This window comes from Callospermophilus lateralis, chromosome 11 (genome assembly GCF_048772815.1).
Source record: "Callospermophilus lateralis isolate mCalLat2 chromosome 11, mCalLat2.hap1, whole genome shotgun sequence".
Lineage (NCBI taxonomy): Eukaryota > Metazoa > Chordata > Mammalia > Rodentia > Sciuridae > Callospermophilus > Callospermophilus lateralis.
Window position 1 is genome coordinate 107,390,195 of NC_135315.1, and position 11,003 is coordinate 107,401,197.

An 11,003-nucleotide genomic window follows, 5' to 3' on the forward strand; every position below is an offset into this window, starting at 1 on the left:
AACTGACAAACCATCATTTAGGGGTATGGAAATTCCATGGTTGCTTTTTCCAGTAATATTCATATCCATATCTTCCAACATTTAATTAATTCATCTGTTTTGTGTTGCAAATTCTTCACTGTTTTTTTCATGTAAAGGCATAATATTTTTATTTTGTTCATAATATACCTTAAGTGTGTCTATGTTGATAATGTGTTTCTATACCGCAAACCAGATCATTATGTTCAAATTATTACAGCATTTAGCCTAGCTTTGAGTTGCATAATGCATACTTTTGATGACAACAATGATGATGAGTTCCATGCTGTACTGTCAATATTGAACATATCATCAAAATATGTACCCTTCATTTCATTGTAAATATATCTGGTATTGTTTTATGATTCAAGGTTTAAAAAGATGTTTTCATTGCAGGTTATAGATATACTGTATTTTCAGAAAAACAAAAGGAAAGAAGAAGAAATATACCTAAATGCGACCAGCACAATTATAGAGGAGGAAAAGTTTATTTGAGGGCTCATGGTTTCAGAGGTCTTAGTCCATAGAAGGCCAGTTCTAAACCCTGGGGCTTGAGGTGAAGCTGAACATCATGGCATAGTATGTGGTATGAGGAAAGCAGCTCTCATCATGGTGACCAGGAAGTAGAGAGAGACTCTACTCTCGAGATACAGAATATATATCCTATAGCCACACCCTACCACTTTAGCAGGGATTAATTCACTGATTGGTTTAAGACTCTTGCAACACAATCTTTTCTCCTCTGAAACTTCCTGCATTGTCTCACACATGAGCTTTTGGGGGACACCTCACATCCAAACCAAAACACATATAGTGTCATTTTTTCCACAAACAGAATCAGTAACAATGTAAAATGTAAAGATTCAGATCATTAAGACATTCTTCTATGAATTAGATCTATTATCTTGATTTCTTATGACTTGATATAATGTTAGTATAACTTTGTCACTTAAGAGCTACTCAAAATGTTGATAAATTTGCTAATAAAGTAAGTGGTTACTGAATTAAGACAGTAGCCTCTTTTGATAAGTAAATTACTTAAAAAAATAACACAGAGCATCAATCCAGATGAAGTGCATTATGAAGTAGAAACACCTTTTGCATGAAGAAAGACCACATATTAAATATAGGAATGGTACTCTTCTAGTGACAGAAAACAGTCCATAGTGAAATACAATGGAAAGAAACTTATAGAGAATGTCAACATCAGTCTATAAGCAGAGGAAAAAGACTCCCAAAATAGAGTTGTGGAAATGAAAATTGCAAATTAGAAGTATCAGGATTTCAAGATTCTAGGAAAATAGCACCTGTATTATTATAAAATCAATAATCAAACTTGGAAAATGAAATAAAATTCATTTTTGAAGCATTGTGTATTGCAGGGTTGAGCAGTATTTCAATTAGGTCATGTTTAAAATCCCCTCTCTCTAATTTTTATCTGTCTATCTATCTATCATCTATCTATCTATTTATTTTATATTTGGTACTGGGGATTAAACTCAGGGGCACTCAAACACTGAGCCACATCCCCAGCCCTATTTTGTGTTTTATTTAGAGAAGGAGACAGGATCTCACTGAGTTGCTTAGTACCTCATCATTGCTGAGTCTGGCTTTGAACTCATTATCCTCCTGTCTCAGCTTTCCAAGCTGCTGGGATTATAGATGTGAACCAGTGTGCCTCATGTGTTTTCTCTCTCTCTCTCTCTCTCTCTCTCTCTCTCTCTCTCTCCACACACACAAACACACACACACACACACACACACACACACACAGAGTTTGTGTTTATACTTGCTTATACATCTGGAAAAATGTGTCTAAAAATGCAATTTCAGGGTGAGGGATGCAACCCAGTCATGAAGTACTTGCCTAGCACGCTCAAGGCCTGGGTTCAATCACCAGTAATCTTACCCAAAACAAAACAAAACAAAAAAAATGGATTATCAGCATAGAGTAACATATGACAACTTTGAAGTATTTTTCTTTAAATCTGCAAATTCCAGGCCCTGAGAGGGCTACAATGTATCTTTACAAAAGAGTATGTTATAAGGTATCCTTAATTTTTCCCACACAAGAGTTGAGCCACATAGAAATATATATAAAGAGTGGTGCAGATAACTAGAGAAATGACTTAAAGCAAATAATCAATTGTTAAGAGAAAGAGGAAGTGGTTGAGTAGTTAATGGAATTATAAACAATTTATATTAATACATATAAATAAATGTCTTTCATATATTATTATAATATATTATTACATATCAATACATATTTAGATTACTTATATAATATTACATATAATATACAAAACTTTCTTACACTCTAAACTATATAATATGCTATTTACATATGTTATATGTGTATATATTATACATAATATAATATAATATAATATATTTATTGCAGTCACAGTATCTTTTCTATAAACAGACATGTACTTAGCCCACAACAGTATAAGGCACATCTCTAAACTTCTCTCAGTGAGACCTGGAAATTTCGTTGTTCTCTATTCTGAACCTCAGAACTCAGTAACTTATTTTATTCCTGATTGCTTCATAGGGACCGAGTACAAGAGTCCCTTATCAATTTTCTGGTGCTCTCTCGTTGGGTCGCTCCGGTCGGCTTCGGTCGCTGTCGCCCCTGCTCTCCCACCCCTGCCAACCTCCGCTCGGGTCTCTGCCGCGTCGCTTCCTTGCTCGCTCTCTCGCTCGCACATCCTCCCCGATGCAGCCCCGGGAGGATCCTGCCGCGCGCATGACCCGGTCCTCGGGCGGCAGCGGCTCTATGGACCCCTCAGATGCCCACCCCTCAGTGCGTCAGACGCCTTCTCGGCAGCCTCCGCTGCCTCACTGGTCCCGGGGAGGCGGAGGGGGGCCCCGAGGCGGCGCCCGGGCCTCGCCAGCCACGCAGCCACCACCACTGCTGCCTCCCTTGGCCACAGGTCCCAACGGGACAGTGGGCGGGCCGGCGCCGACCCCACTGCTACCCCCATCAGCCACGGCCTCGGTCAAGATGGAGCCAGAGAACAAGTACCTGCCCGAACTCATGGCTGAAAATGACTCGCTCCACCCATCCTTCACACATGCCATGCAGCTTCTGACGGCAGAAATTGAGAAGATTCAGAAAGGGGATTCAAAAAAGGACTATGAGGAGAATTATTTGGACTTATTTTCTCATAAGAACATGAAGCTGAAAGAATGGGTGCTGATACCTGTCAAGCAGTACCCAAAGTTCAATTTTGTGGGGAAGATTCTTGGACCACAAGGGAATACAATCAAAAGACTGCAGGAAGAAACTGGTGCAAAGATCTCTGTATTGGGAAAGGGTTCAATGAGAGACAAAGCCAAGGAAGAAGAGCTTCGCAAAGGCGGAGACCCAAAGTGTGCCCACTTAAATATGGATCTGCATGTCTTCATTGAAGTCTTTGGACCCCCATGTGAGGCTTATGCTCTCATGGCCCATGCCATGGAAGAAGTGAGAAGTTTTTAGTACCAGATATGATGGATGATATCTGCCAGGAGCAATTTCTAGAGCTGTCCTACTTGAATGGAGTACCTGAGCCCTCTCGTGGACTTGGGGTGCCAGAGAGGCCGGGGAGCTGCACCTCCCCCTCCACCTGTTCCCAGGGGCCGTGGTGTTGGACCCCCTCGGGGAGCTTTGGTGCATGGCACCCCAGTGAGAGGTGCCATCACCAGAGGTGCCACTGTGACCCGAGGGGTGCCACCTCCACCTACTGTGAGGGGTGCTCCAGCACCAAGAGCACGGACAGCAGGAATCCAGAGAATACCTTTGCCTCCACCCCCTGCACCAGAAACATATGAAGAATATGGATATGATGATACATATGCAGAACAGAGTTATGAAGGCTACGAAGGCTATTACAGCCAGAGCCAAGGGGACTCAGAATATTATGACTATGGACATGGGGAGGTTCAAGATTCTTCTGAAGCTTATGCCCAAGATGACTGGAATGGGACCAGGCCATCACTGAAGGCCCCTCCAGCTAGGCCAGTGAAGGGAGCATACAGAGAGCACCCATATGGACGTTATTAAAATCAAACAGGAGGGGAAAAATATCAGTTATGAGCAAAGTTGTTACTGATTTCTTGTATCTCCCAGGATTCCTGTTGCTTTACCCACAACAGACAAGTAATTGTCTAAGTGTTTTTCTTCGTGGTCCCCTTCTTCTCCCCACCTTCCTCCATTCTTAACTCTGCATTCTGGCTTCTGTATGTAGTATTTTAAAATGAGTTAAAATAGATTTAGGAATATCGAATTAATTTTTTAAGTGTGTATATGCTTTTTTCTTTGTTGTTTAAATATAAACAGAAGTGTACCTTTTATAATAAAAAAAGAAGTTGAGTAAAAAAAAAACAAACACACAAACCTGTTAGTTTCAAAAGTGACATTGCTTGCTTAAAGGTTCTGAAGTAAGGCTTGTTAACTTTCTCTTAGTTTTGATTTGAGGCATCCCGTAAAGTTGCAGTTGCAGAATCCCAAACTAGGCTACATTTCAAAATTCAGGGCTGTTTAAGATTTAAAATCACAAACGTTAACGGCAGTAGGTGCCACCATGCAAAAGTGAGCTTAGACGTCTCTAAAAATGTTTCCTTTAAAAACACATGGCGATTGAATCTTAAGTTAAATTTTAATATGAAAGATCCTCATGAATTAAATAGTTGATGCAATTATTAACGTTAATCGACTTAAAACAACAACAACAAAATTAGGTTTGTAAAACTGACTTTTTCATTATGTGGGTTTTGAAATCTAGCCCCAGGCATACAGTGTTGAGAGATACTTAGGGGGGAGTAAGTTTTGAAGAGGTTGATTGGGGCAGAGGGGCTGGCCATCTAAATTTAATTTGATGTAGTGTTTTTTAGCCACAATCTTTCAGTAAGAGTACTAATAATTAAAGTTTCAGTATTCAGGAAGACAAAAAGTATTTTGTCCATTTGAGATTCTGCACTCCACATAAAGTTCACTTGGACATTGGGGCCAAAAGCTGAAGTTGTTCAGTAAGTTGATGGTTGTTAATATTGAACTGTTCCCAAGATAGTTAAGTATGTCTCAACACTAGCATGATATAATAAGGGACACTGCAGCTGAATGAAAAAGGAATCAAAATCCACTTTGTACATAAGTTAAAGTCCTAATTGGATTTGTACTGTCCTCCCGTTTTGTTCTCGGAAGATTAAATGCTACATGTGTAAGTCTGCCTAAATAGGTAGCTTAAACTTATGTCAAAATGTCTGCAGCAGTTTGTCAATAAAGTTTAGTCCTTTTTTAATAAAAAAAAGAGTCCCTTATCAGCACTTATGTGGAAAGTAGGAAAGAACCATTGATATGGCTATTTTCATATTGCTGGTGCCAGTTCCATTTTTTAATTCTATTTTTAAGAAATTCTTTCTCTCACACTCATTCTTACTCCATTTTTGAATACTGCAGGCTTTGAATTTTGAATTTCAATTCTTACCATTTAACATGGTATCTTGTTCAAACTATGAAAAAAAAATTGTGCCTCCATATTGTAATCTGTTAAATGGGGATAATATTTCCTGTATCAAGGATTCCTAGGTAAGTTAAACTTCTATCATAAGATCTAGTGCATAATAAGTATGCTAATAATTATTATTTATCTTAAGGTTACCACTGTTGACCTATATCATTATCACTTAGCAATAATCATTAGGTAAACAGAACAGGTATTGCAAAAAGTACCTCTTCACCCTTCATCCCAGTACCTCTTACTTTTCCAACATACACTAAACGTTTATTATGTATCTGGTATTATTAGACTATACCATTAACTGTTATGTGTGTGTATATTTATATGTATGATACACATTGCTGCTGTTTAAATGCATCTATACATATATGTGTATATATATGTGTGTGTGTGTGTATGTGTATATACATATATATGTATATTTTAATTGACTGCCATTTATATTTCAACTTTTAAAAATATTGTATACAGCCCCAAGAATTACCTGTGATTAATTTCTGCCAGGTAGAGTGCATTTCAAGACTTTGAACATGTGTTAAAATCATTGGTTTTTGAAGAACTATCCATTAAAGACTTTCTGAACTGTGACAATGGATATTGACAGTGCTTGTCAGACTAAACCACTATTGATTGGCTCACATCATGTGTATAGCAAAACCAATTTCTTTCAAGTGCTTCTTCCTAACTGAAATACATTATTGCTGCCTTCCTCTCTGTTTATTATAACACCCCAGCTCATCATATGTAACACATCCAGCAAAAGGGTTTCACAATGAACACAGCAACAAACAGCGACATGGAAAGAAGTGAAGGCACTTAGCAACCCAAATGCTCTTGTCCTGCCAGTTACTATGCCTTTTGAAAATATTGATTCCTTGCAGAATCTTTGTTTTTATTTTGCAATCCTTGTGAATAGGGAAAGATCATGGACTAACAGAGCTTTGCTATTATTTAATGACCTCGTGACTGTCATGGATTCTAGTCCTCAAAGAAACTATTTTAAGTATTGAGTATAGGTTTAAGTTGTGGGAAAGAAAGTATCTATGATTGGGTCAGTGCTCTCCTGTCCATAAACATACATAACCCTAAACACACACACACACACACACACACACACACACACACACACACACACACAAAGGGATAAAGGTATGCATCTTCTCCCAGATCTTAGAAATATTTCCCCACTGAGAGACTTGGGCCAACTTTGGGCATATGCTACATATTGTACAGAATTTTTTATATAAATATGAATTCACATTGTGCTTTTCTTCCCAAGAGGGTACATTCCTTCCTGAAAAAATACTCTTACATAACAAAAAGCAGTTTTTACTGTGAGGGGTAAATGGGAAACATTCCAGATTTATTTTGTTTCCTTAAAAATAGTGTCATTAAACCAAAACCATAAACATTCCTTCCACAGGTACTGACTGATCATCCTTCATGCTTCTACAATGTGACAAGAGTTTCCCAAAGCCCAAAGAACCTTCAGTCCTAGTTTTTACCCTTTTAGAAACTCACAGTTTACTGTGTATAAATTTCTTCATATTTCTAAAATTGTCATTACACTAAAAAAAAAAATGATCCTTATAACTCACCTGACCCCTCTGTGCTGTACGGAGGATAAACTTGTGACTAACTCTACAAACACTTTAATTCTATCTGGTATGGTGTTGCCCGTTTTTAGCCCAGTCTGAACATTCTTGGAAACTAAAGAAAGAAAAGAAAGATAGCAAATTCTAATTCAGCAAAATATATAATCTTTCAAAGCCCCTTCTTAAAAAAAAGGCCCAAGTTTACTTAAACATTGTGGATGAGAATTTCCTTGAGGTAGAATTCCTTTGAGTCTCATCTCCTGTTCCATGCCATGGCCCAGGAGAATGGTGGTGTTCAGCACCCTGGTCTGCACCCTTCCACAGGCTTCACCCTATGGTTGTGGCCTTCTCAACCCCACCTTCTCTAGCTCTGAGACAGGCACCTGGCTTTTGGCCCGTTCTCTTGGCACCCTCTGCCTGGCTCATTATGTCCTGAGGAAGGGCTGCTTGTCAGAGTTGTAGCCTCCCTTGCCTTTTTCAGGACATCAGAGATCAGGAAATGTCAGGCCAAAGTCAGTTAGACTTTCAGAAAATAGTTTTCTTGGGAAAGAACCCTATTATTAGAAGCATCATTTTGACATAAGCTTTAAGCTATTTGCCTCAAAATGTGTGTGAGAAGCACTGATGCCCTCCCCCATAATTTGAAAATGCAAAGGATTTTCTGAGAAGATCTGAAGAGGCAGTGTGTAGTCTATGGCTAAGTGATCAGGGATAATGGGGTGGTTTGTCTTCACAAATTCTGACAGACAGCTGCAGCTTGCAGCTGGCAAGGAGCTTATGCTTGCTAAACAAAGATCTAGCTGCAGCCCGGTGAATACTTGGCTCTATTGCAATGAACATAATTCATAACATACATTTCTAGAGGAGAGAAAAAAATTAAGAATGGACCCAGAAAACCTCTCATCAGTTTGACATTCAGTGTCGTCTGGATATAGGTTGTTTTATTTGTTGTCTAATTTGAAATCCCTCAGGGGTCCTTCATGGACATGGGGGTCGCCATGTCTGTGACAAATGAAAACTGCTTTCTGCTTTCTAGCCACCCTCTCAGATTAAATCTTCCCTCTATTTAAAAATCATGATGGAAGATTTACTTACTGCCAAACACCTAAGTGTTATCCCAAATATTCTATTTATTTTCCTAAATGAGTTAATTGTAATCAAATTGTCAAGTTTTTTTTTCTTTTTTCTTGTTTTTGACCATCAGATAACCCCGTCCTTGGGTACAATTCAGCTCATGTTGGAATCTCAGAAACATGAAATTTTAAATTTGAAAAAAAACTGTAGATAACATAGTATAAATGCTCCTAGCTTTTGAGATGAAGTAAAATACATTCAAATTATTTAGTTTACTTGCTCAAGGCTACATGTTTAGCAAAAACTGAGTAAAGACTCAATTCAAATTTTGTAACCACCATTTCTGTTCTTTTCTCAGCACCTTCTTATTTGTCCTTAATCCCAGATCTACTTTATTAGAAAAACTGTTCTTAAATCCAAAAGAATGTTCCAGATGAGCCAGTTCTGTTGCTTAAGGTGCCCACAACTGGCCCAATTCTTCTAGTAACAAGGAACTTTCCATTTGAATCTTAATGCAATAATTGCCAACAATTAATTCTGTTTTATTCTACATATTTATAATTAGGGGATTTTGAGCTGTAATATGGAAATATATTTAAATTTACATGCATAATAATATGAAAAATACATGCCCCAAGGGGGGAAATACAGTAGCCTTCCTCTTGACATGTAGCAATGCTAAGTGTTTTGCTATGATCCTTTCCTCTAAATTTTGGTAACCTGAAATCTGTAATAGATTATTATTATTATTTGGGGTTTTGAGCCTTCCAATTCCCTGGGGGAAGAGAATTCTGTTGCTGAATGCCAGGACACCCCTCCAGATGAAGATGTCTCTGAGAAGAGTGCTTTGCTGGATATGCTTTCCATGTGTTTCTGACTAAGCTAGGAGGAAACAGAGGATTGAACTATAGATGGAAACATGTACTTCACTGAGTTCCAACACCTCTGAAATTCAAACTTTTGGACTATCAAACAGGCAGTGGTGTTGGTGTTCTTCAAGCTTGTTTACTCTTGACAAAATGGAACTTCTGGTCTTGAGGGGAAAAAAAAAGTCTTTGGGTTTTAAAGGCCTCCAAAAGCTTCTTGAGACATTAAGTACCTCTTATATAAAATACACAGTAATGATTTAAGACCTGAGCAATTGGAAATGCACGGATTAAATGACCTTTAAAATACACATAGGTTTCAAATCGAAAGAAAAATGCACTTAGCAAAACAGCATTTTAGATTTATTTCTTAAATATGGTTGGAAACATTAAGCAAACTCAAAATGAGGTGGCACATGCATCCTCATTTTGACTTAAAGATCTACTTTAAATAACACAACAGATGTAGTCATCAGCATTTATTCCAGCAGGGACATTGTGAATGGTGAGAAAGACACAGTAAGACTTGGGTAATAATAAGAACTACTGACATTGTTATCCCTTAATCCTTCATACTGTCAAAGCAGAACCAAGAGTACAAGAGAAATATTCTGGCAGGATCTGACTACCCGCCCCCTCCATTTTTGTCTCAATTCAGTTAGGATATGTCCACCAGAAAATATTTCCTTAAATTAGTCATTAGTGTAGCTGTTTTCATTCAATGGCAGGCAGGGAAAATAAAAAGCCACCTGTGGACTTTAGTCTAAACACACCCTTGACAACACAAACAGGTGCTGGCTTATGTAATGGCTAAGGAAAGCAGAGGGGGACAGAGTTGTGAATCATGGGTGGGCCCTTGCAGAAGAAAATTGAGCTTAATTGCTGCATTGTGAGGGAATGGCCAACTAAGAATCATCACGGTCACATGACACTTTGGCAAAAATATTTCTTTTGCCAGTTTTGTGGCACATAAAATAAATTGCTGTTGCAACACACATTAAGTTGAGGCTGAAGGTGGGGCGAGGCAGATCTTCATGTTGTAAAGTTAAAGAATGCTCCCTAGACTCCCATCAAGTCTGAAACATAGATGGTGATTAGCAAAAAACAAAAATTTTTAATAATTGAGTAATGCCTGTGCAAGCTGTGTTAAGAGATCTGATTTTGAATTCCAGTTCTACCACTTAGAGACTGTATGATTTAACTTTCCTGGATCCCAATTTATCATTCGCATAACAGGGATAAAAAGATCTTGAAGCAACATTGTAAAAATTGAAAATTATGTTGTATAAAGTCTCAATGCTTTATACGTACATGAGTAGATTACTGCTTTCATCTCCTTCCTTCCCTATGTCCTCCTTTCGTCATGTTCACGTTCATTATCATAATTTACTGCCTGCACTAGACTCTATATTCAGTGAGTTAAATAGGAATGGTCTTTGGGCTTTGAGAGCTAACAATTAACATCATGATACTGATGTGTCTAAACAGAAAGAGAATATGGATAATTTAGGAAACTCTGAATTAGTATATAAAATTAAATTAAGCTTATATTAATAATAGCTGTCAGTGGTGTTGGTTGGTGTTCTTCAATGTTCGTATTGCATAAGAGGCCTAGGAATAACTTGTTGGGACACAGAATCTTTTCTCATGCTTTTGATGCATTGTGTAGCTAAATATCCAACTGCCTGAATGTATGTTAATTGCAATTTTGATGTGTATACATGTAAAAGTGGCATCAATGCCACCACATGAATGGATGGTCTGTTACTACTACCACTTAAGCAAAAAATAAAAATTTTAAAATATAAACCTTTTATTTTATATAATTTAAGGCTTAAACCCTGAGTATACACAAACTGAAATGGCAAGAAGTTTGCTTTGATTAATATGGCAGCAATGTTACCTTAAATAATGATAAGTGTTATCAGAGTTGTATCAAAAGTATA

At 37.8% G+C, this 11,003-nt stretch overlaps 1 pseudogene; it reads left to right on the forward strand.

Annotated features, from left to right (window-relative positions):
- The first annotated feature begins 2,737 nt into the window (after window positions 1-2,737).
- On the forward strand, window positions 2,738-4,302 carry LOC143642274 (KH domain-containing, RNA-binding, signal transduction-associated protein 1 pseudogene; annotated as a pseudogene).
- Window positions 4,303-11,003: the final 6,701 nt, after the last annotated feature.